Consider the following 24,175-nt stretch of genomic DNA (forward strand, 5'->3'; position numbering starts at 1 on the left):
GATACCCTTTTTTGCACCCCCCCCCCTCCTCGCACTTCCTCTTTCCCCCTCTCGTTCTCCTCTCTACCTATTCTCGCTTACTTCCACGCCCCGCAGATCGCCCACCCGCCCGGCCCTCTGCTCACCCTCCACGGAGAGAGCAAGGCACACTTCGCAACCTCCTGCTCCCTCACACCCTGTGCTTCTTCCTTCACCGCCGTCCGACAGGCTTTCGAAACTCCAGGCCTAGTCTCTTCTTAGCTTCCCCTGTCCACTCTTTCTGACTCCCTTGTTGCCGGCCTGTCCCATAGGCCTCGGCCTTCCACCCAGCTCTCAGCTTGAAGAATACTTCTCGTTAACCAGCCATATCCCACAGGCCCGATCAAGGAGCTGACTGAATTCCCTCTGTCAAAACCGTCAGGACTGAGGGACTGATTTTGACGCTTTTATTTTTCATGTGGTGACTGTTTTCGCCGAGAGTTTTCCCCACAGGGCTGGTAACGCCCAGCTTGTAGTGACAGGGGCTGTCGTTGCCCATGGCAACATGTATTTGTGCAGCGCCTCCAGCGAAGGGTACAAAACCACTCCAGCTGCTTCACGGTGAATACGGGAGGGACGGTGACCCGGCTTCGATTCCGGCCCCGGGTCACTGTCTGTGCAGAGTCCTCCTCACACCTCCCTGTCACCTCCACCCCGTGTCTGTGTGGGTTTCCTCCGGGTGCTCCGGTTTCCTCCCACAGTCCAAAGACGTGCAGGTTAGGTGGGGTTACAGGGATTGGGTGGGGGGGGGGGGCGGGTTTGGTGTGGGTGAGGACTCGGGATGGCAGAACTTTAGGTGAACTCCAGTTCCCCAGAGGGTATAAAGTTTGGGCTGGTCAGGAGCGGGTTGGGACAGTCCAGTTTCAAAGGTGACGAAGGAACGGACGAGGGCTTCCGCAGCCGAGAAGCTGAGGTGGCCACGCCGAATCCACTCAGTAATTCGGGATTGCCCAGAGAGTTTGTGGTGCCACAGAATCCCTGCAGTGCAGGAGGAATCCATTCGGCCCGTCGAGTCTACACCGACCGCCCGAAAGAGCACCCTGCCCGGGCCCACTCCTCCGCCCCATCCCGTAACCCCACCTAACCTGCACATCTTTGGACACTAAGGGACAATTTAGCACAGCCAATCCACCTAACCTGCACATCTTTGGACACTAAGGGACAATTTAGCACGGCCAATCCACCTAACCTGCACATCTTTGGACACTAAGGACAATTTAGCACGGCCAATCCACCTAACCCGCACATCTTTGGACACTAAGGGGCAATTTAGCACGGCCAATCCACCTAACCTGCACATCTTTGGACACTAAGGGACAATTTAGCATGGCCAATCCACCTAACCTGCACATCTTTGGACACTAAGTGACAATTTAGCACGGCCAATCCACCCAACCTGCACATCTTTGGACACTAAGGGACAATTTAGCACGGCCAATCCACCTAACCTGCACATCTTTGGACACTAAGGGACAATTTAGCACGGCCAATCCACCCAACCTGCACATCTTTGGACACGAAGGGACAATTTAGCACGGCCAATCCACCTAACCTGCACATCTTTGGACACTAAGGGACAATTTAGCACGGCCAATCCACCTAACCTGCACATCTTTGGACACTAAGGGACAATTTAGCACGGCCAATCCACCCAACCTGCACATCTTTGGACAGTAAGGGACAATTTAGCACGGCCAATCCACCTAACCTGCACATCTTTGGACACTAAGGGGCAATTTAGCACGGCCAATCCACCTAACCTGCACATCTTGGACACTAAGGGACAATTTAGCACGGCCAATCCACCCAACCTGCACATCTTTGGACAGTAAGGGACAATTTAGCACGGCCAATCCACCTAACCTGCACATCTTTGGACACTAAGGGACAATTTAGCACGGCCAATCCACCCAACCTGCACATCTTTGGACAGTAAGGGACAATTTAGCACGGCCAATCCACCCAACCTGCACATCTTTGGACAGTAAGGGACAAGTTAGCATGGCCAATCCACCTAACCTGCACATCTTTGGACACTAAGGGCAATTTAGCACGGCCAATCCACCTACCTGCACATCTTTGGACACTAAGGAGCAATTTAGCACGGCCAATCCGCCTAACCTGCACATCTTTAGACACCAAGGGACAATTTAGCACGGCCAATCCACCTAACCTGCACATCTTTGGACACTAAGGGACAATTTGGCACGGCCAATCCACCTACCTGCACATCTTTGGACACTAAGGGACAATTTAGCACGGCCAATCCACCTAACCTGCACATCTTTAGACCGTGGGAGGAAACCGGAGCACCCGGAGGAAACCCACGCAGACACGGGGAGAACGTGCAGACTCCGCACAGACAGTCACTCGAGGCCGGAATCGACCCGGGGTCCCTGGAGCCGCGAGGCAGCGGTGCTGACCACTGTGGAACTCGCTCCCACGTGGCGTGCTCGAGGTGAGTAGCGTTGACACATTTAAGGTTGGGAGGGGGGGGGGGAAGTTAAATAAACACATGAGGGAGAGGAGATAGAAAGGTAAGGTGATGGAGGGGGAGGGGGAGGGGGAGGGGGAGGGGGAGGGGGAGGGGGAGGGGGTGGATGAATGGGGAGGAGGGGTGGGATGAAGGGGGAGGGGTGGGATGAAGGGGGAGGGGTGGGTGGGATGGAGGAGGAGTGGGGGTGAGATGAAGGGGGAGGGGGGTGGGATGAAGGAGGAGAGGGGTGAAATGAAGGGGGAGGGGGTGGGATGGAGGGGGAGGGGGGTGAGATGAAGGGGGAGGGGTGGGTGGGATGGAGGGGGGGTGTGAGATGAAGGGGAAGGGGAGTGAGATGAAGGGGGAGGGGGTGAGATGAAGGGGAGGGGGGGTGAGATGAAGGGGGAGGGGGGGAGAGATGGAGGGGGAGGGGGGGAGATGGAGGGGAGGGGGGAGAGATGGTGGGGGGGGAGAGATGGAGTGGAGGGGGAGGGGGGTGGGATGAAGGGGAGGGGGTTAGATGGAAGGGGAGGGGGAGGGGTGAGATGGAAGGGAGGGGTGAGATGAAGGGGAGGGGGTGAGATGAAGGGTGAGGGGTGGTGAGATGAAGGGGGAGGGGGGTGAGTTGAAGGGGAGGGGGGTGGATGAAGGGGGAGGGGGTGAGATGAAGGGGAGGGGGGTGAGATGAAGGGGGAGGGGGGTGAGATGAGGGGGGGGGTGGTGGGGGGGGGGGGGGTTGAAGGGGGAGGGGGAGTGATGGAGGGGGGAGAGATGGAGTGGAGGGGGAGGGGATGAAGGGGGGAGGGGGTGAGATGGAAGGGGAGGGGGTGGGGGGTGGGGTGGAAGGGGTGGGGGGGGTGGGATGGAGGGGGAGGGGGGGGAGTGGGATGGAGGGGGAGGGGGGTGAGATGAAGGGGAGGGGTGGGTGGGATGGAGGGGGGTGTGAGATGAAGGGAGGGGGGGTGAGATGAAGGGGAGGGGGGGTGAGATGAAGGGGGAGGGGGTGAGATGAAGGGGGACGGGGAGGGGGGTGGGATGAAGGGGGAGGGGGGGTGATATGGAGGGGGAGGGGAAGGGGGTGGGATGGAGGGGGGGGGGTGGGATGGAGGGGGAGGGGGGTGAGATGAAGGGGGAGGGGGGTGAGATGAAAGGGGGTGGGATGAAGAGGGGGGGGGTTGGATGGAGGGGGAGGGGGTGAGAAGAAGGGGGAGGGGGGTGAGATGGAGGGGGAGGGGGGGTGAGATGGAGGGGGAGGGGGGGTGAGTGAGGGGGGGGTGAGGGGGGGGGGGGTGAGATGGAGGGGGGGGGGGGTGAGTTGGAGGGGGAGGGGGTGGGTGGATGGGGGGGGGGGGTGAATGGTGGGGGGGGGGGGTGAGATGGAGGGGGAGGGGGGGGGGTTGTGAGGTGGAGGGGGGTGAGATGAGGGGGGGGGGGTTGAGATGGGGGGGGGGGGTGGATGTAGGGGGAGGGGGGTGAGATGGAGGGGGGGGGGGGGTGGGATGAGGGGGAGGGGGGGTGAGATGAGGGGGGGGGGGGGTGAGATGGAGGGGGAGGGGGGTGAGATGGAGGGGGAGGGGGGGTGAGATGGGGGGGAGGGGGGGGAGATGGGGGGGAGGGGGGGTGAGATGGAGGGGGTGGGGGGGGTGTGGTGGGGGGGGGGGGGTGGATGGAGGGGGAGGGGGGTGGATGGAGGGGGAGGGGGGTGAGGTGGAGGGGGGGGGTGGAGGGTGGGGTGGGAGGGTGGGGGGGGGTGGTGATGGAGGGGGTGGTGATGAGGGGGAGGGGGGTGGGGAGGGGGTGGTGGGGTGAGGTGGGGGGGGGAGGGAGGGGGGGAGTGAAGGGGAGGGGGGAGATGAAGGGGGGGAGGGTGAGGGGGGTGGGGTGGAGGGGGAGGGGGAGGGGGGTGGGATGGAGGGGGAGGGGTGGGGTGGAGGGGGAGGGGGGTGTGTGGAGGGGCGGGGGGGTGAGATGGGGGGGGTGGTGAGTGGAGGGGGAGGGGAGGGGGTGGGGTGGGGGTGAAGGGGGGGGTAGTGGTGGGGTGGGGGGGTGGGTGGGGGAGGTGGGGGTGTGGATGAGAGGGGGGGTGGTGGAGGGGGGATGGAGGGGGGTGAGGGGGGGTTGGATGGGGGGGTGGGGGGGTTGGAGGGTGAGGGGGGGTGGGATGGAGGGTGAGGGGGGGTGGATGGAGGGGACGGGGGGTGGGGTGGAGGGGGAGGGGGTGGAGATGGAGGGGGGTGTGAGGGGGGTGGGATGAAGGGTGAGGGCGGTGGGATGAAGGGTGAGGGGGGGTGGGATGGAGGGTGAGGGGGTGAGATGGAGGGGGGGGTGAGGGGGGTTGGATGAAGGGTGAGGGGGGGTGGGATGGAGGGGGAGGGGGTGAGATGGAGGGGGGTGTGAGGGGGGTGGGATGAAGGGGGAGGAGGGGTGGGATGGAGGGGGAGGGGGGTGGGATGGAGGGGGGTGTGAGGGGGTGGGATGAAGGGGGAGGAGGGGTGGGATGGAGGGGGAGGGGGGGTGGGATGGAGGGGGGTGTGAGGGGGGTGGGATGGAGGGGGAGGGGGGGTGGGATGGAGTGGGAGGGGTGAGATGGAGGGGAGGGGGAGGGGAGGGGGAGGGGGAGGGGGGGGAGGGGGAGGGGAGGGGAGGGGAGGGGAGGGGGAGGGGGAGGGGGAGGGGGAGGGGGAGGGGGGGGAGGGGGAGGGGGAGGGGGGTGAGATGGAGGGGGAGGGGGAGGGGGAGGGGGAGGGGGAGGGTGGGGGGGGGGGGGGGGGAGGGGAGGGGGGGAGGGGGAGGGAGGGGGAGGGGGGTGAGATGGAGGGGAGGGGGGGTGAGGGGGGGGAGTCAGCCCGTGTGAGGCAGGTAACACCAGTCGGGTTGAATGGCCTGTTTCCATTCTGTAAATACTTTGTCTTTCTGAGCGATAATTAAGCCTGGCGTTTCAGGAACTAAAGTAAACCCCAAACTACTGTCTAAGCTAAATATTTGGACAGACAATGAGATTGCATTGCCAGAAATAGCTGGCAAGAGAATCATCGGATTTTACGAATTAATCCTCGCACACTCCCAGAGGTGCCGTAGGCATTAAACCATCCAGCGAGTAATGGAACAGTCTGCGTTCTTCCCCACCAGAGTCTCACATTGTTTAATCGCTTAATACTCCCGCTCCCACCATCCGGCTCCTCTGGCTCCCCTTCTGGCCGCACCGTGAATTACAAGCCAGCGCCTGGCCGGAAGGACATCCCCAGGACCACTGGTTCCACTACCTCCCCACCCGGGTCTGCACTCTGCCACATGTTGGTGGAATGGGGTGGGTCTTCGTCTGGTTTCAGTATCCCCTGGGGGTGGTGGGGGTGGTGGGGGTGGTGGGGGTGGGGGGGGGGGGGGGGGGTGGGTGGGGGGGGGGTGGGGGGGGGGTGGGGGGGGGTGGCGGATAGCAAAGAGAGAGAGCGGGGGGAAATAAATCCACGGCAGCTGGCTGTCCCGTTGCAAGCGGCAGCGAGGTTCGCTCTTCCTGGTCAGAGAGCCATCACCGTCATTTATTCCGACACTCGGGTGAGCGACTGGATAGTGAGGTGCCCCCGCTCCCCCCTGAGAATCACTCACACACACACACACACACACACACACACACACACACACATTCCCACACACACATATATTCACACTCACACACACACATTCCCACACACACATATATTCACACTCACACACACACACACATATATTCACACACATATTCTCACACACACATATTCTCTCACACACATATTCACACACACATATTCTCACACACACATTCTCACACACACATATTCACACACACATATATTCACACACACATATTCTCACACACACATATTCACACACACATATATTCACACACACATATATTCACACACACATATTCTCACACACACATATACTCACACACACACATATTCACACACACATATTCCCACACCTTCGCACACACACACACATTCACACACACATATTCACACACACACATTCACACACCTTCGCACACACACACAATTAACACACACATTCACACACACACATTCACACACACACATTCACACACACACATTCAAACACACTTTCACACACACACACATATTCACACATTTTCACACACACTTTCACACACACATTCTCATACATACATTGACACACACAAACACATTCTCACACACATGCACACACACATACATATACACAAACACACACACACACACACACACACACACACACACACACTCTCACGCACAGACTCACACACATTCGCAACCTCAGGCACACACACATGCACAGACTCACATACACATATTCACACACTAAGGTACACACATACACACACACATGTCTCTACACACATTCTTACACATAGACTCTCACTCACACGCACATATACACACACGTATACACAACACTCAGGCACACACACACACATATACATACACTAAGATGCACACATATACACATATACACACACGCTCACGCACAGACTCTCTCATATATACAGAGTCAGGCACACACATATATACACGCACATACATATACACACACCCATACACATACATATAAACACAGACACATATACATATCATAGAATTTACAGTGCAGAAGGAGGCCATTCGGCACATCGAGTCTGCACCGGCTCTTGGAAAGAGCACCCCACCCAAGGTCAACACTGCCACACCACCCCCATAACCCAGTAACCGCACCAAGCACTAAGGGCAATTTTGGACACTAAGGCCAATTTATCAGGGCCAATCCACCTAACCTGCACATCTTTGGACTGTGGGAGGAAACCAGAGCACCCGGAGGAAACCCACGCAGACACGGGGAGAACGTGCAAACTCCGCACAGACAGTGACCCAGTGGGGAATCGAACCTGGGACCCTGGAGCTGTGAAGCAATTGTGCTAACCACCATGCTACCGTGCTGCCCCTATACACACAAACAATACACATAGACATATATATACACACACATCTATTTTTAAAAATAAATTTAGAATACCCAATTTTTTTTCCAATTAAGGGGCAATTTAGCGTTGGCCAATCCACCTACCCTGCACATCTTTGGGTTGTGGGGGCGAAACCCCCACAGACACGGGGGGAATGTGCAAACTCCACACGGACCGTGACCCAGGGCCGGGATCGAACCCGGGTCCTCGGCGCCGTGAGGCAGCAGTGCTAACCCACTGCGCCACCGTGCTGCCTCCGTAGCCACAGTATTAATGTGGCTGGGTCCAGTTCAGTTTCTGTTCAATGGTAACCCCCAGGATGTTGATTGTGGGAGATTCAGCGATGGTAACGACATTGAATAAGGGGCGATGGTTAGATCCTCTCTTGTAGGAGATGGTCATTGCCGGGCACTTGTGTGGTGTGAATGTAACTTGCCCCTTGTCAGCCCCGAGCCCGGATATTGTCCGGGTCTTGCTGCATTTGGACAGGGACTGATTCAGTATCTGAGGAGTCGCGAATGGTGCTGAACATTGTGCAGTCGTCCACAAACATCCCCACTTCTGACCTTGTGATGGAGGGAAGGTCATTCACCCCATCTGGGCCTGGCGACTTCTCCACCTGCAGTGCCGCCAGAGTTTTTAGCGCCTTTTCTTTATCTATCGCTATACTGCTCAATTGCTCAACACCCATATTTTCAACCGCGCCATTGTCACCGTCTTCGAATTTGGTAAAGACAGAAGCAAAGTACCACTGCCATACCCTCTGCTTCAGCGGGCAGGTTACCCTGCTTCTCCCTTATGGGCCCCACTCTATCCTTCACTAATCTTTTACCATTAAGATGTACGAAGAACATTTTGCCATTTGTTTCAATACAGCCTGCAATCCTTTGCACACGCTTCCTCTTAGCCTTCCTTATTCCAGCCTTACTCTCTCTTCCTGATTTTTATTGGGATTATTATTCCGGATGCAACATAAGCCTCTTTTCCCCCTTTTTTTATCATCAATATCCTTTGTCATCCAGGGTACCCGAGGTTTCGATAACCCGGGCGGAATTCTCCCCCCCCCCCCCCACGGTGGATGGGAAAACCGCCGGGGCATTGCGCGTGTCCCGCCCGACGCCCGCACACGATTCTGAAGGAGGACCTCCTTTCCTCCGCCGCCCCGCAAGATCCATCCGACATCCTCTTGCGGGGCGGCCTCGGGGAGGACGGCAACCGCGCATGCGCGGGGACGTCATTTACGCGGCGGCGGCCGTGTCATTTATGCGGCGCCACTTTTATGCGGCGCCAAGGCCCGACGCGCGGAAATGACGTGACGCCGCTCCTAGCCCCCCGGGGATGGGAGAATAGGGGGCTGGGAGCGACCTCCGACGCCGGCGTGAAACACTCCGGTTTTCACTCCGGCGTCGGCGCTTAGACTCCCGATGGGAGAATTGCGCCCCCTGTATTTATTTCACCTGGGTATGTACCCAGCTTGCACCCGATTCATTTCTCCTTTGAAAGTCCTCCATTTTTCACCCACTGTTTCATCCAACAAACCTGTTCCAGTTCAACTTTTCAACCCCTAAAATCTGCCCTTTTCCAGTCTGGGATCTGAATCCGTGACTGATTCTTTTATCCTTTTCGAACTTAATATTGAATCGTATTATATTATGATCGCTACTTCCTAACGGCTCCCCCAATCTGGCGTTCTGCGCCTGCCCTGCCTCACTTCCTGGGCCCAAATCCAGCTTCCTCCATGGTAGGAATGGAAATGGACTGTTCCAGAAAGTTCTCCTGCGCACACTGCAGGAATTTCTCCCCCTTTCCGTGCCTCCCACGCAACCGTTTTCCCAGTCTAACTTCGGGTAATTGAAATCCCCAACTATCACAACTGTTAAGATACAGTTGTAAACCCTTTGTTGTCTGTCCTGTGTTCTCCTTTTTATCCCCGCCCTGCTGTCTCTCTAAACTGCTGCAACGTTGCTACACCGTCTGGGATTTCTGTTTAAACTACCGATTCTAGGCACAGTTGAGACCCCTATCGTGATGGACCAAGCCAAGACATCCCCTTTAGATTTTGTGGCAGAACCGGTGATGATGATTTGATAGACTTGGCAAGCAGCCAATCGGGAAAGGTACAATTTGCAACCTTCTCCTATTGGGACCTGTGGGTGGTGGGGCCAGAGAGGAAGTTCCAGCCAGAAGGAAGGTGGATCTTGCGAAGAGTGTGTGTGTGTTGTGAAGAGGTCCAGGCTTGTGAGGCAGCTTTAAAATCTCTCTCTCTCGGCCTTGATTTAGAGAGCTTACTACAACCTACGATTTCTGATTAGATACATGATTGAGATTGCTGGCTACAAAGGGCTACACGAAGTCTGGGGGGGGGGGGGGGGGGGGACTGGGGGGGGGGGGGGGGGGGGGGAAGCGGCGGCCTATGGGGTCGCGGTTGGCGAGTCGGGTTGGCCCCCAGAGCGATTTCTGTTTCCAGTCCCCCCAATTCTGTTCACTAGACTCTGAACATCTACAGATCTACAATTTAACCCTGCCCTGATCCTTTTCTTGTCTTTTGGGAGGCAACCATTTCTTTGTTCACTATCAAGCCATCTCTCACTTCCATTTCCCCAGTCCCCATCTTCTCCCTTTTGCCCGTGGTGGTACTTCTAAAACTAGGCCCGTTAGTCAACCCACCCCCTCTGCCATACAAGTTTAAACCCACCCCCACAACACTATTTACTGTCTCCACCAGGAGATTGGTTCCATTTCATCTCAGATGAAGACCATCTCTTCGAAACAGCTTTCTCCTTTCTCAAAACTGATCCCATTTCTCCCTTCGACACCATCCCTCAAGCCACGCATTCACCTCCCTGATCTGCCCTTGGCTGAGTGGTGAAGCCCGCGGCACAGGTGGTATTTTTGAGATTGCTACCCTAGAGGTCCCATGTGTCAACCTGCTCCCGAACTCCTGAAACCGGGCCTGCAAGACCTCGAAGCTGTCCCTCCCCATGTTGTTGGTTCCCGCATGAGCGACCCACCTCTGGTCGTTCGCCCTCCCTTTCCAGAGGTGTGTCCAGCCAACCCGTTATGTGCCGACCCCTTCCACCCGGGGGGGCAACAGGTCATTCGGAACTCGCGATCTCGGCCGTAAACTAGACACCCTTGCTTGCCCTGTCACGATGTGGAGCGAGCACCCTCTGGGACGATTGTTCCGGAAACTTCTCCGCTCTATGATGCGCAGTGAAGAGAATCGCCGATCCAAATCACATGTCGACTTGTGTGATATCCTCACACATAGATAAGGTAGATAGTCAACATCTTTTCCCAAAGGTAGGGGAGTCTAAAACTAGAGGGCATAGGTTTAAGGTGAGAGGGGAGAGATTCAGAAGGGCCCAGAGGGGCAATTTCTTCACTCAGAGGGTAGTGAGTGTCTGGAATGGGCTGCCAGAGGTAGTAGTAGAGGCGGGTACAATTGTGTCTTTTAAAAACATTTAGATAGTTACATGGGTAAGATGGGTATAGAGGGTTATGGGCCAAGTGCGGGCAACTGGGACTAGCTTAATGGTAAAAACTGGGCGGCATGGACTGGTTGGGCCGAAGGGCCTGTTTCCATGCTGTAAACTTCTATGATTCTATGCCCACACACAGACAAAGAGACAGACAGACAAATACACACACATGCCCACACACACACACACTCACACATGCACCCACACACATGACCACACACACACACGCACATACAAACAGAGGCGCACACACATTCACACACACTCGCGTATGAACATGCACATACACACATGCCCACACACGCGCACACACTCGCACACACTCACACACATTCACACACACACACACACACACATGCACACAGTCACACATACACACATGTAAACACACTCACACACACACATACTCTCACATGCCCACACACAAACACACATACACATTCACACACCGCACACACACATGCACACACGCATGCACATACACACAGTTGTCCACAGGCACCAACACGCACAGACTTACACATTCCCACATACATGCAAACATGCACACACATACCCATGCCTGCCATGCACACATGCACACACATGCACATATTCACATTTGCCCACGCAGACAAACTAATGCACACTCACCCATGCTCTCACACACACACATGCCCACACACACACATGCACACACGCACACACATGCACACACACATGCACACACACGCACACACATGCTCACGCACACACACGCACACACACACACACCCATGCACACACACATGCCCACACACATGTCCACACACATGCCCACACACTCACCCATGCTCTCACACACACATGCACACACACACATGCCCACACACACACATGCCCACACACGCTCACACACACACATGCACACACACACATGCACATAAACACATGCACACACACACCCATGCACACACACACCCATGCACACACACATGCCCACACACTCACCCATGCACACACACACACACATGCATGTAGTAAACAAACCTCAGCTGTATTAATGATATTAGGCTCCACCCACCTTTCTCAACAAGCTGCAGATCCTCTCGATGTTTCGTAACCTCTCTCTCTGTTAGGAGGAAAACAAAGAGAAATAAAAATAATTGATGATGGAGAATGGGTGAGTGTGAAACTGAAAAGAGTGTGTGAGAGAGAGAGAGAGTGTGTGAGAGAGAGAGTGTGAGAGAGAGTGTGTGTGTGTGAGAGAGAGTGAGAGAGTGTGCGTGTGAGAGTGTGTGAGAGAGTGTGACAGTGTGTGAGAGTGTGTGAGAGAGAATGTGTGTGTGAGAGAGTGCGTGTGACAGTGTGAGAGTGTGTGAGAGTGTGTAAGAGAGAGAGAGTGTGTGTGAGAGAGTGTGTGTGTGCGAGAGTGTGTGTGAGAGAGAGAGAATGTGTGTGAGAGAGAGAGTGTGTGTGAGAGAGAGAGAGAGTGTGTGTGTGAGGGAGAGTGTGTGAGGGAGAGTGTGTGAGTGAGAGAGAGAGTGGGTCAGAGAGTGTGTGTCAGAGAGTGTGTGTGAGAGTGTGTGTGAGAGAGAGAGAGAGAGTGTGAGAGAGAGTGTGTGTGAGAGAGTGTATAACAGCTGCAGAAAGGCAGTTCGAGGAGTATCACCCTATTGAGGTAGTATGGGTTGAAGTCAGAAATAGGAAAGGAGCAGTCACCTTGTTAGGAGTTTTCTATAGACCCCCCAATAGTAGCAGAGATGTGGAGGAACAGATTGGGAAACAGATTTTGGAAAGGTGCAGAAGTCACAGGGTAGTAGTCATGGGTGACTTTAACTTCCCAAACATTGAGTGGAAACTCTTTAGATCAAATAGTTTGGATGGGGTGGTGTTTGTGCAGTGTGTCCAGGAAGCTTTTCTAACACCGTATGTAGATTGTCCGACCAGAAGAGGGGCAATATTGGATTTAGTACTTGGTAATGAACCAGGGCAAGTGATAGATTTGTTAGTGGGGGAGCATTTTGGAGATAGTGACCACAATTCTGTGACTTTCACTTTAGTAATGGAGAGGTATAGGTGCGTGCAACAGGGCAAGGTTTACAATTGGGGGAAGGGTAAATACGATGTTGTCAGACAAGAATTGAAGTGCATAAGTTGGGAACATAGGCTGTCAGGGAAGGACACAAGTGAAATGTGGAACTTGTTCAAGGAACAGGTACTACGTGTCCTTGATATGTATGTCCCTGTCAGGCAGGGAAGAGATGGTCGAGTGAGGGAACCATGGTTGACAAGAGAGGTTGAATGTCTTGTTAAGAGGAAAAAGGAGACTTATGTAAGGCTGAGGAAACAAGGTTCAGACAGGGCATTGGAGGGATACAAGATAGCCAGGAGGGAACTGAAGAAAGGGATTAGGAGAGCTAAGAGAGGGCATGAACAATCTTTGGCGGGTAGGATCAAGGAAAACCCCAAGGCCTTTTACACATATGTGAGAAATATGAGAATGACTAGAGCGAGGGTAGGTCCGATCAAGGACAGTAGCGGGAGATTGTGTATTGAGTCTGAAGAGTTAGGAGAGGTCTTGAACGAGTACTTTTCTTCTGTATTTACAAATGAGAGGGGCGATATTGTTGGGGAGGACAATGTGAAACAGATTGGTAAGCTCGAGGAAATACTTGTTAGGAAGGGAGATGTGTTGGGCATTTTGAAAAACATGAGGATAGACAAGTCCCCCGGGCCTGACGGGATATATCCAAGGATTCTATGGGAAGCAAGAGGTGAAATTGCAGAGCCGTTGGCAATGATCTTTTCGTCCTCACTGTCAACAGGGGTGGTACCAGGGGATTGGAGAGTGGCGAATGTCGTGCCCCTGTTCAAAAAAGGGACTAGGGATAACCCTGGGAATTACAAGCCAGTTAGTCTTACTTCGATGGTAGGCAAAGTAATGGAAAGGGTACTGAAGGATAGGATTTCTGAGCATCTGGAAAGACACTGCTTGATTAGTGATAGTCAGCATGGATTTGTGAGGGGTAGGTCTTGCCTTACACGTCTTATTGAATTGTTTGAGGAGGTGACCAAGCATGTGGATGAAGGTAAAGCAGTGGATGTATTGTACATGGATTTTAGTAAGGCATTTGATAAGGTTCCCCATGGTAGGCTTCTGCAGAAAGTAAGGAGGCATGGGATAGTGGGAAATTTGGCCAGTTGGATAACGAACTGGCTAACCGATAGAAGTCAGAGAGTGGTGGTGGATGGCAAATATTCAGCCTGGATCCCAGTTACCAGTGGCGTACCGCAGGGATCAGTTCTGGGTCCTCTGCTGTTTGTGATTTTCATTAATGACTTGGATGAGGGAGTTGAAGGGTGGGTCAGTAAATTTTCAGACGATACGAAGATTGGTGGAGTTGTGGATAGTAAGGAGGGCTGTTGTCGGCTGCAAAGTGACAGATAGGATGCAGAGCTGGGCTGAGAAGTGGCAGATGGAGTGTAACACTGAAAAGTGTGAGGTTGTCCATTTTGGAAGGACAAATATGAATGCGGAATACACGGTTAACGGTAGAGTTCTTGGCAATGTGGAGGAGCAGAGAGATCTTGGGGTCTATGTTCATTCATCTTTGAAAGTTGCCACTCAAGTGGATAGAGCTGTGAAGAAGGCCTATGGTGTGCTCGCATTCATTAACAGAGGGATTGAATTTAAGAGCCGTGAGGTGATGATGCAGCTGTACAAAACTTTGGTAAGGCCACATTTGGAGTACTGTGTACAGTTCTGGTCGCCTCATTTTAGGAAGGATGTGGAAGCTTTGGAAAAGGTGCAAAGGGGATTTACCAGGATGTTGCCTGGAATGGAGAGTAGGTCTTACGAGGAAAGGTTGAGGGTGCTAGGCCTTTTCTCATTAGAACGGAGAAGGATGAGGGGCGACTTGATAGAGGTTTATAAGATGATCACGGGAATAGATAGAGTAGACAGTCAGAGACTTTTTCCCCGGGTGGAACAAACCATTACAAGGGGACATGAATTTAAGGTGAATGGTGGAAGATATAGGAGGGATATCAGAGGTAGGTTCTTTACCCAGAGAGTAGTGGGGGCATGGAATGCACAGCCTGTGGAAGTAGTTGAGTCGGAAACATTAGGGACCTTCAAGCAGCTATTGGATAGGTACATGGATTATGGTAAAATTATATAGTGTAGATTTATTTGTTCTTAAGGGCAGCACGGTAGCATTGTGGATAGCATAATTGCTTCACAGCGCCAGGGTCCCAGGTTCGATTCCCCGCTGGGTCACTGTCTGTGCGGAGTCTGCACATCCTCCCCGTGTCTGCGTGGGTTTCCTCCGGGTGCTCCGGTTTCCTCCCACAGTCCAAAGATGCAGGTTAGGTGGATTGGCCATGATAAATTGCCCTTCGTGTCCAAAATTGCCCTTGGTGTTGGGTGGAGGTGTTGAGTTTGGGTAGGGGGCTCTTTCCAAGAGCCGGTGCAGACTCAAAGGGCCGAATGGCCTCCTTCTGCACTGTAAATTCAATGATAATCTATGATTAATCTAGGACAAAGGTTCGGCACAACATCGTGGGCGGAAGGGCCTGTTCTGTGCTGTATTTTCTATGTTCTGTGTTCTATGAGAGTGTGTGAGAGAGACTGTGTGAGAGAGAGAGTGTGTGAGAGAGAGAGTGTGTGAGAGAGACTGTGTGAGAGAGAGAGTGTGTGAGAGAGAGAGTGTGTGAGAGAGAGAGTGTGTGAGAGAGTGTGTGACAGTGTGAGAGAGTGCGTGTGACAGTGTAAGAGAGTGTGTGAGAGAGTGTGTGTGAGAGAGAGTGTGTGCGTGAGAGTGTGTGTGCGTGAGAGAGTGTGTGCGTGAGAGAGTGTGTGCGTGAGAGAGTGTGTGCGTGAGAGAGTGTGTGCGTGAGAGAGTGTGAGAGAGAGAGTGTGAGAGAGAGAGTGTGAGAGAGAGAGTGTGTGTGTGCGTGTGAGAGTGTGTGTGAGAGTGTGTGTGAAAGTGTGTGTGAGTGTGTGTGAGCGTGTGTGAGCGTGTGTGAGCATGTGTGCGTCTGTGAGTGTGTGAGTCCCAATGGACCCAAACCCCTTCCCATTCATTCCCATTGTACACAATCCCAATGGACCCAAACCCCTTCCCATTCACTCCCATTGTACACAATCCCAATGGACCCAAACCCCTTCCCATTCACTCCCATTGTACACAATCCCAATGGACCCAAACCCCTTCCCATTCACTCCCATTGTACACAATCCCAATGGACCCAAACCCCTTCCCATTCACTCCCATTGTACACAATCCCAATGGTCCCAAACCCCTTCCCATTCACTCCAATTGTACACAATCCCAATAGACTCAAGCCCCTTCCCATTCATTCCCATTTTACACCATCCCAATGGACCCAAAGTCCTTCCCATTCACTTCCACTGTAAACAATCCCAATGGATTAAACCCCTTCCCATTCACTCCCATTGTGCACAATTCCAATGGACCCAAACCCCTTCCCATTCACTCCCACTGTACACACTCCCAATGGACCTAAACCCCTTCCCATTCACTCGCATTGTACACAATCCCAATGGACCCAAACCCCTTCCCATTCACAATTCCTTCCCATTGTACACAATCCCAATGGACCCAAACCCCTTCCCATTCACCCCCACTGTGCACAATCCCAATGGACCCAAACCCCTTCCCATTCACTCCCACTGTACACAATCTGAATGAAAAATGAATGAAATGAAAATCGCTTCTTGTCACAAGTAGGCTTCAATGAAGTTACTGTGAAAAGCCCCTCGTCGCCACATTCCAGCGCCTGTTCGGGGAGGCTGGTACGGGAATTAAACCGTGCTGCTGGCCTGCCTTGGTCTGCTTTAAAAGCCAGCGATTTAGTCCTGTGCTAAACCAGCCCCTACAAACCCCTTCCCATTCACTCCCATTGTACACAATCCGAATGGATCCAAACCCCTTCCCATTCCCTCCCATTGTACACACTCCCAATGGACCCAAACCCCTTCCCGTTTACTCCCATTGTACACAATCCCAATGGACCCAAACTCCTTCCCATTCACTCCCATTGTACACAATCCCGATGGACCCAAACCCCTTCCCATTCACTCCAATCGTACACACTCCCAATGGACCCAAAACCCTTCCCATCCACTCCCATTGTGCACAATCCCAATGGACCCAAACCCTTCCCATTCACTCCCATTGTACACAATCCCGATGGACCCAAACCCCTTCCCATTCACTCCAATCGTACACACTCCCAATGGACCCAAACCCCTTCCCATTCACTCCCGTTGTACACAATCCCAATGGACCCAAACCCCTTCCCATTCACTCCCATTGTACACAATCCCAATGGACCCGAACCCCTTCCCATTCACCCCCATTGTACACAATCCCAATGGACCCAAACCCCTTCCCATTCACTCCCATTGTACACAATCCCAATGGACCCGAACCCCTTCCCATTCACTCCCATTGTACATAATCCCAATGGACCCGAACCCCTTCCATTCCTTTCTACCCAGAACAGTTCCCGACCCCGGGAATTGCAGGACCAAATGCAGTGTTAGAAGCTGGTATGGTGGCATCGCCCCCCCCCCCCCCCACCGCCAAAGCCAAGCCTGTGGAAGGAGGGGGTCGCGCGGCCGGGGGGGGGGGGGGGTTTGGTAGGCTGACGGGCAGCTCCTCCTGTCACTCTGTCTGTGGCCTCAATCAGGGTGCGAGGTACCGAATGAGGACCGAGCGAGGTTGGAGACGTCTCTCTAAGGATCGGAGGGGGTCGGAGTGGAGGGGGGGGGGGGGGGGGGGAGGGGTATTGTCAGAATAGAGGTAGTGTGGGGTTAATAGTTAGGGGAGGTAGGCAGTGCGGGGGTGGGGGGGTGGGAGGTAGGCAGTGCGGGGGTGGGGGGGGTGGGAGGTAGGCAGTGCGGGGGTGGGGGGGGTTGGTGGGAGGGGAGTGATTAACCCTGCCCCCCACTCCCTCATCTTCTCTTCCTCTGGTCCCTGCCTTTTCCTGCACCAATCATAGCATTCCTGACTTCACAGTTCTATCCCTGGCATCGGGCCTGTGCTGTTGCCACGGTAACCGGCATTTAAAGCCAGCCTGAGCGCTCAACGATTCAATGCTTTCCACATTCTCCTCCTCACCGCCCGCCCCCCTCCCCAACCAACCCCCTCGTTTCCACCCCGCCGCTCCCATCGCACTCTCTCCTCAAATGCACCGTTGCCCTTTTCTATGGGGTTGTTTTTTCTCCTTTAACACGGTCAGTGCAAAGGTCACCACCCCCAGACACCACGCAAAGTCAAAACCATCTCCTCCACGCACCAGGGCTCCCTCAGTACTGACCCTCTGACAGAGCAGCACTCCCTCAGTACTGACCCTCTGACAGTGCAGCACTCCCTCAGTACTGACCCTCTGACAGTGCGGCACTCCTTCAGTACTGACCCTCTGACAGTGCAGCACTCCCTCAGTATTGACCCTCTGACAGTGCAGCACTCCCTCAGTACTGACCCTCTGACAGTGCGGCACTCCCTCAGTACTGACCCTCTGACAGTGCAGCGCTCCCTCAGTACTGACCCTCTGACAGTGCGGCACTCCCTTAGTACTGACCCTCTGACAGTGCAGCACTCACTCAGTACTGAACCTCTGACAGTGCAGCGCTCCCTCAGTACTGACCCTCTGACAGTGCGGCACTCCCTTAGTACTGACCCTCTGACAGTGCAGCGCTCTCTCAGTACTGACCCTCTGACAGTGCAGCGCTCCCTCAGTACTGACCCTCTGACAGTGCAGCACTCCCTCAGTACTGACCCTCTGACAGTGCAGCACTCCCTCAGTACTCACCCTCTGACAGTGCAGCCCCCCTCAGTATTGACCCTCTGACAGTGCAGCTCCCCCCTCAGTGCTGACCCTCTGACAGTGCAGCACTCCCTCAGTATTGACCCTCTGACAGTGCAGCCCCCCCCTCAGTGCTGACCCTCTGACAGTGCAGCACTCCCTCAGTACTGACCCTCCGACAGTGCAGCACTCCCTCAGTACTGACTCTCTGACAGTGCGACACTCCCTCAGGACTGACCCTCTGACAGTGCAGCACTCCCTCAGTACTGACCCTCTGACAGTGCAGCACTCCCTCAGTACTGACCCTCCGACAGTGCAGCATTCCCTCACTACTGACCCTCGTCAGTGCGGCACTCCCTCAGTACTGACCCTCTGACAGTGCGGCGCTCCGTCAGTACTGACCCTCTGACAGTGCGGCATTCCCTCAGTAGTGACCTTGAGTGTTACACTGTGGCCTGTGAGTGACCCTGAGTGTGACACTAGGGCCTGTGAGTGACCCTGAGTGTGACACCTGGGCCTGTGAGTGACCCTGAGTGTGACACTGGGCCTGTGAGAGACCCTGAGTGTGACACTGGGCCTGTGACAGTCCCCAAGTGTGACACTGGGCCTGTGAGTGACCCTGAGTGTGACACTGGGCCTGTGAGAGACCCTGAGTGTGACACTGGGCCTGTGAGAGACCCTAAGTGTGACACCCGGGCCTGTGAGCGACCCTGAGTGTGATACTAGGGCCTGTGAGTGACCCTGAGTGCGTCACCCAGGAGTGTGTGTATAAGGACAACTGCTCAACAATTTCAAATGACGGCATCGCGTCAGTCAATCAGACCTCGCCTGCTCCCGTCCAGCTGAGACGGGTAACAAAGAGATTTAATTTATTCCTTTTTAACTCACGGTTTACTCCGAGGACCTTGCTGAACATTGGCAGCTAATTCGAAACAAATGATCACAGCTGCAGGAGTGATAATAGGGATTAGTTTGTACAAGAATCAGTTCCTGAGACCTCAGAACTGCAGAACGCAGTCAGCAGAGAATAAAGAGCACACGTTCTCCAGGGGAGAAGCAGACGGCGACAGAAACATTACAGCATCCAAATCTCTAGATAAAAGGGGTCCCTAATCCTGTGACAGCCAATCATCCCCCTTTAAAACTGCGTGCCCGAGGAGGGGGGCCACTTTAAAAGGGAGCCTTGACGGAGAGACTCCCGAGAGTCATAGAATCATCGAAAAGTTACAGCACAGAAGGAGGCCACTCGAGCCCTCTTGTCCATGCTAGCCCGAGGACACCCTGGTGTCCTTTCTAATCCCACCTTCCTGCACCCAGTTCATAGCCCCGTATCTTACAGCACTGAAGGTGCAGAACCAGGCACTTTTAAATGAGTTTAGGGTCTCCGCCTCCACCACCAACTCGGGCAGCCAATCCCAGACTCCCACTACCCTCTGCGTAAAAACGTTCTTCCTCTCCACCTCCTGCCTCTTGAATCTACGTCCCCTTGGTTTTAGAATTCTCCATCAAGGGAAACAATTTTATCCTGTCCACTCTGTCTCTTCCCCTCGCCTCAATTCAGTCGCCCCTCGGCCTTATTTGTCCTAAGGCAAATAGCCCCAACCTCTCCAATCTCTCCTCGTCGCCACATTTTTCCAGCCCTGGCAACGTTCTTGTAAACCTCCTCTGCACTCTCTCCCAGAGCAGTAACGTCCTTCCTGTAATGTGGCGACCAGGACTGCACTCAATACTCCGGTTGTGGCCTCACTTTGTCAAATGCCTTGCTAAAATCCATGTACACCACATCCACTGCACTACCCTCATCAACCCTTGTCACTTTCTCATTCTATCCTTACTTTTATATTCTGTACCTCTGCCAATGAAGGACAGCATTCCATATTCTTTCTTTACAGCCTTGTCCACTTGAACTACTCGAAAGAAGCCTCCTTCCGGCTCGAAGGAAGCCTCCTTCCGGCTCGAAGGAAGACTCCCATCCCTTTTTGGGCAGCACGGTAGCATTGTGGTTTGCACAATTGCTTCACAGCACCACGGTCCCAGGTTCGATTCCCCGCTGGGTCACTGTCTGTGCGGAGTCTGTACGTTCTGCCCGTGTCTGCGTGGGTTTCCTCCGGGTGCTCCGGTTTCCTCCCACAGTCCAAGGACGTGCAGTTTAGGTGGATTGGCCGTGCTAAATTGTCCTTAGTTGCTCTTAGTGTTGGGTGGGGTTACTGGGATAGGGTGGAGGTGTTGACCTTGGGTAGGGTGCTCTTTCCAAGAGCCGGTGCAGACTCGATGGGCCGAATGGTCTCCTTCTGCACTGTAAGTTCTATGAACTGCTGTCTTTCGGAACCTGTACGCCAAGACCTCTTGCTTCATTTCCCCTCTTAGTATATTCCCATTTATTGTGCACTCCCAACAACTGTTTGACCTTCCTAAATGCATGACCTCACACTTCTCGGTGTTGAATTCCGTCTGCCCCTTTATCGCCCACTCCAACCCATGTATGTTGTTATGGCGATTATAACGATCTGCTGCACTGTCCACCACTCGGCCAAACTTTGTGTCACCTGCAAATTTCCCAATCGTGCCCCCCACGTACACATCCAAATGGTTAATACATAACACAAACAGTCAGGGTCCCAACACCGAGCCCTGTGGAACACTACTTGAAACAACTTTCCAATTGCAAGGGCAGCCATCGACCATTCCCTTTGTTTCCTGTTGCTAAGCCAACTTTTTATCCAGTTCGCCACATTGCCCTGTATCCCATGGGCTTTCACTTTCTTACCAATCTGCCATGTGGGACTTTGTCAACCGCCTTGCTAAAATCCATGTACACCACATCCACCGCACTACCCTCATCAACCCTTCCTGTCACTTCCTCAAAGAATTCAATCAACTTTGTGAGGCAAGACCTTCCTTTAACAAATCCATGCTGACTCTCCCTGACTAGTCCATGCCTTTCTATGTGACAGTTAATCCTATCCCTCAGGATTGATTCTACTAATTTTCCCCCCACCGACTAACTGGCCTATAATTGTTCGACATCCCCTTCGATCCCTCTTTAAACAATGGAACCACGTTTGCATTTCTCCAGTCCTCCAGTACCTCCCCTGTATCTAGTGAGGATTGGAAAATCATCCCCAGATCATCGTAGCACTGTGGCTTCACAGCTCCAGGGTCCCGGGTTCGATTCCCGGCTTGGGTCACTGTCCGTGCGGAGTCTGCACGTTCTCCCCCGTGTCTGCGTGGGTTTCCTCCGGGTGCTCCGGATTCCTCCCACAAGTCCCGAAAAGACGTGCTATTAGGTAATTTGGACATTCTGAATTCTCCCTACGTGTACCCGAACAGGCGCCGGAGTGTGGCGACTAGGGGCTTTTCACAGTCACTTCATTGCAGTGTTAGCGTAAGCCTACTTGTGACAATAAAGATTGTTATTATTATCTGCTATCTTCTCCATGACCTCCTTCAGCCGCTTTGGCAACAAAACATCTGGCTCTGGCGACTTATCAACTTTCAGGGATTTCAACCCTTCGAGAACTTCCTATCTCTTTATGATTGTCCCATCGAATATCTCAGTGTTCCTCCTTGGACAACTATATCTGCATCCTCCATTTCCTTTGTAAACACGGAGTCAAAATATTCATTTAAAACCCTTCCCACAGCCTCGGCATCTACACACAAGTTCCCTTCTTCATCGCTGATAGGTACCACTTTTGCCTTCTGAACCTTTTATCATTAATATATTGGTAAAAAATCTTGGGGTTTTCTTGAACTTTACTTGCCCATCTTTTCTCCTACACTCTCTTTGATTTCCTTATTTACTTGTTGACTTCGTCCCTTCGTCCTATACTCGTCTAGGCTATCTGCTGTGCTTAGTTTGTTGTGTCTATCGTAAGCTTCCTTTTCCGATTTGAACTTCCCCTGTATTCCTCTAGACAACCAGGGGGGTCTAGATTGGGCAGTACTACTCTTACGTTTGGAGGGACCCGTCTACTTTGTACATTTAGGATCTCTCCTTTAAGTGCTTCCCACTGGTTTTCCACAGATTTATCCTTTATATTTATCCCCTCTTGAAAAGGGGTCTCCGAGTGGGAGACCCCTCTTTAAAAGGGATCCCTGATGGGGAGACCCCCTCTTTCGAAGGGGTCTTTGATGAATGAATGAAAATCGCTTATTGTCACAAGTCGGCTTCAAATGAAGTTACTGTGAAAAGCCCCTAGTCGCCACATTCCGGCGCCTGTTCGGGGAGGCCGGTACGGGAATTGAACCGTGCTGCTGGCCTGCCTTGGTCTGCTTTCAAAGCCAACGATTTAGCCCAGTGCTAAACCAGCCCTGATAGGAGGGTTTCCTCTTTTGAAAGGACTCCCAAATGGGGAGACCCTCACAAAGTACATAGATCCCTGAAAGTTGCCACCCAGGTTGAGAGGGTTGTTAAGAAGGCGTACGGTGTGTTAGCTTTTATTGGTAGAGGGATTGAGTTTAGGAGCCATGAGATCATGTTGCAGCTGTACAAAACTCTGGTGCGGCCACATTTGGAGTACTGCGTGCAGTTCTGGTCGCCGCATTATAGGAAGGATGTGGAAGCTGTGGTGTTGGGTGCTCTGGTGCACAGATGAGCCAACACAGTTGTATGTGGTACAACTCTATTTTATTTTAACTCTTATAATACAGTTCGTTCTGGATACTCTGCACGTGCTGTCTCCCTGAGTGTGTCGTGTAGCAGGTCTGTCCTGGTCCTCCTCTCCAGCTAATACTGACCACCAGGTGTCGTGTTTGTGCTTTTATATCTTTCTGTGATTGGTTGTGGTGTTGTGTGTTCTGATTTGTCTGTTGGTGTGTCTATCATGATGTGTGTTTTTGAATATCATGACAGAAGCATTGGAAAGGGTGCAGAGGAGATTTACCAGAATGTTGCCTGGTATGGAGGGAAGATCTTATGAGGAAAGGCTGAAGGACTTGAGGCTGTTTTCGTTAGAGAGAAGAAGGTTAAGAGGTGACTTAATTGAGGCATACAAGATGATCAGGGGGTTGGATAGGGTGGACAGTGACAGCCTTTTTCCTCGGATGGTGATGTCTAGCACGAGGGGACATAGCTTTAAATTGAGGGGAGATAGATATAGGACAGATGTCAGAGGTAGGTTCTTTACTCAGAGAGTAGTAAGGGTGTGGAATGCCCTGCCTGCAACAGTAGTGGACTCGCCAACACTAAGGGCATTCAAATGGTCATTGGATAGACATATGGACGATAAGGGAATAGTGTAGATGGGCTTTAGAGTGGTTTCACAGGTCGGCGCAACATCGAGGGCCGAAGGGCCTGTACTGCGCTGTAATGTTCTATGTTCTATGTTCTATGTTCTAAGGCTCTGTGTGGTGATTATAAGGTTTCAACGCGCCAGACATCTATCAATCCGTCAATCGATTCACAAACCACCACCGGCCTAGTTTAAA

At 53.3% G+C, this 24,175-nt stretch overlaps 1 protein-coding gene across 1 annotated transcript in view; it reads right to left on the reverse strand.

Annotated features, from left to right (window-relative positions):
- The window catches only part of LOC140400103 (protein cornichon homolog 2-like), a 146,723-nt gene that overhangs the window by 89,870 nt on the left and 32,678 nt on the right, over window positions 1-24,175 (reverse strand). Inside the window, exon 2 of the mRNA XM_072489582.1 lies at window positions 11,991-12,038. The gene's annotated coding sequence lies outside the window, so the exon portion shown is untranslated. The remainder of the gene's footprint in view (window positions 1-11,990; window positions 12,039-24,175) is intronic.

The sequence above is a fragment of the Scyliorhinus torazame genome, chromosome 24 (genome assembly GCF_047496885.1).
Source record: "Scyliorhinus torazame isolate Kashiwa2021f chromosome 24, sScyTor2.1, whole genome shotgun sequence".
Taxonomy (NCBI): Eukaryota; Metazoa; Chordata; class Chondrichthyes; order Carcharhiniformes; family Scyliorhinidae; genus Scyliorhinus; species Scyliorhinus torazame.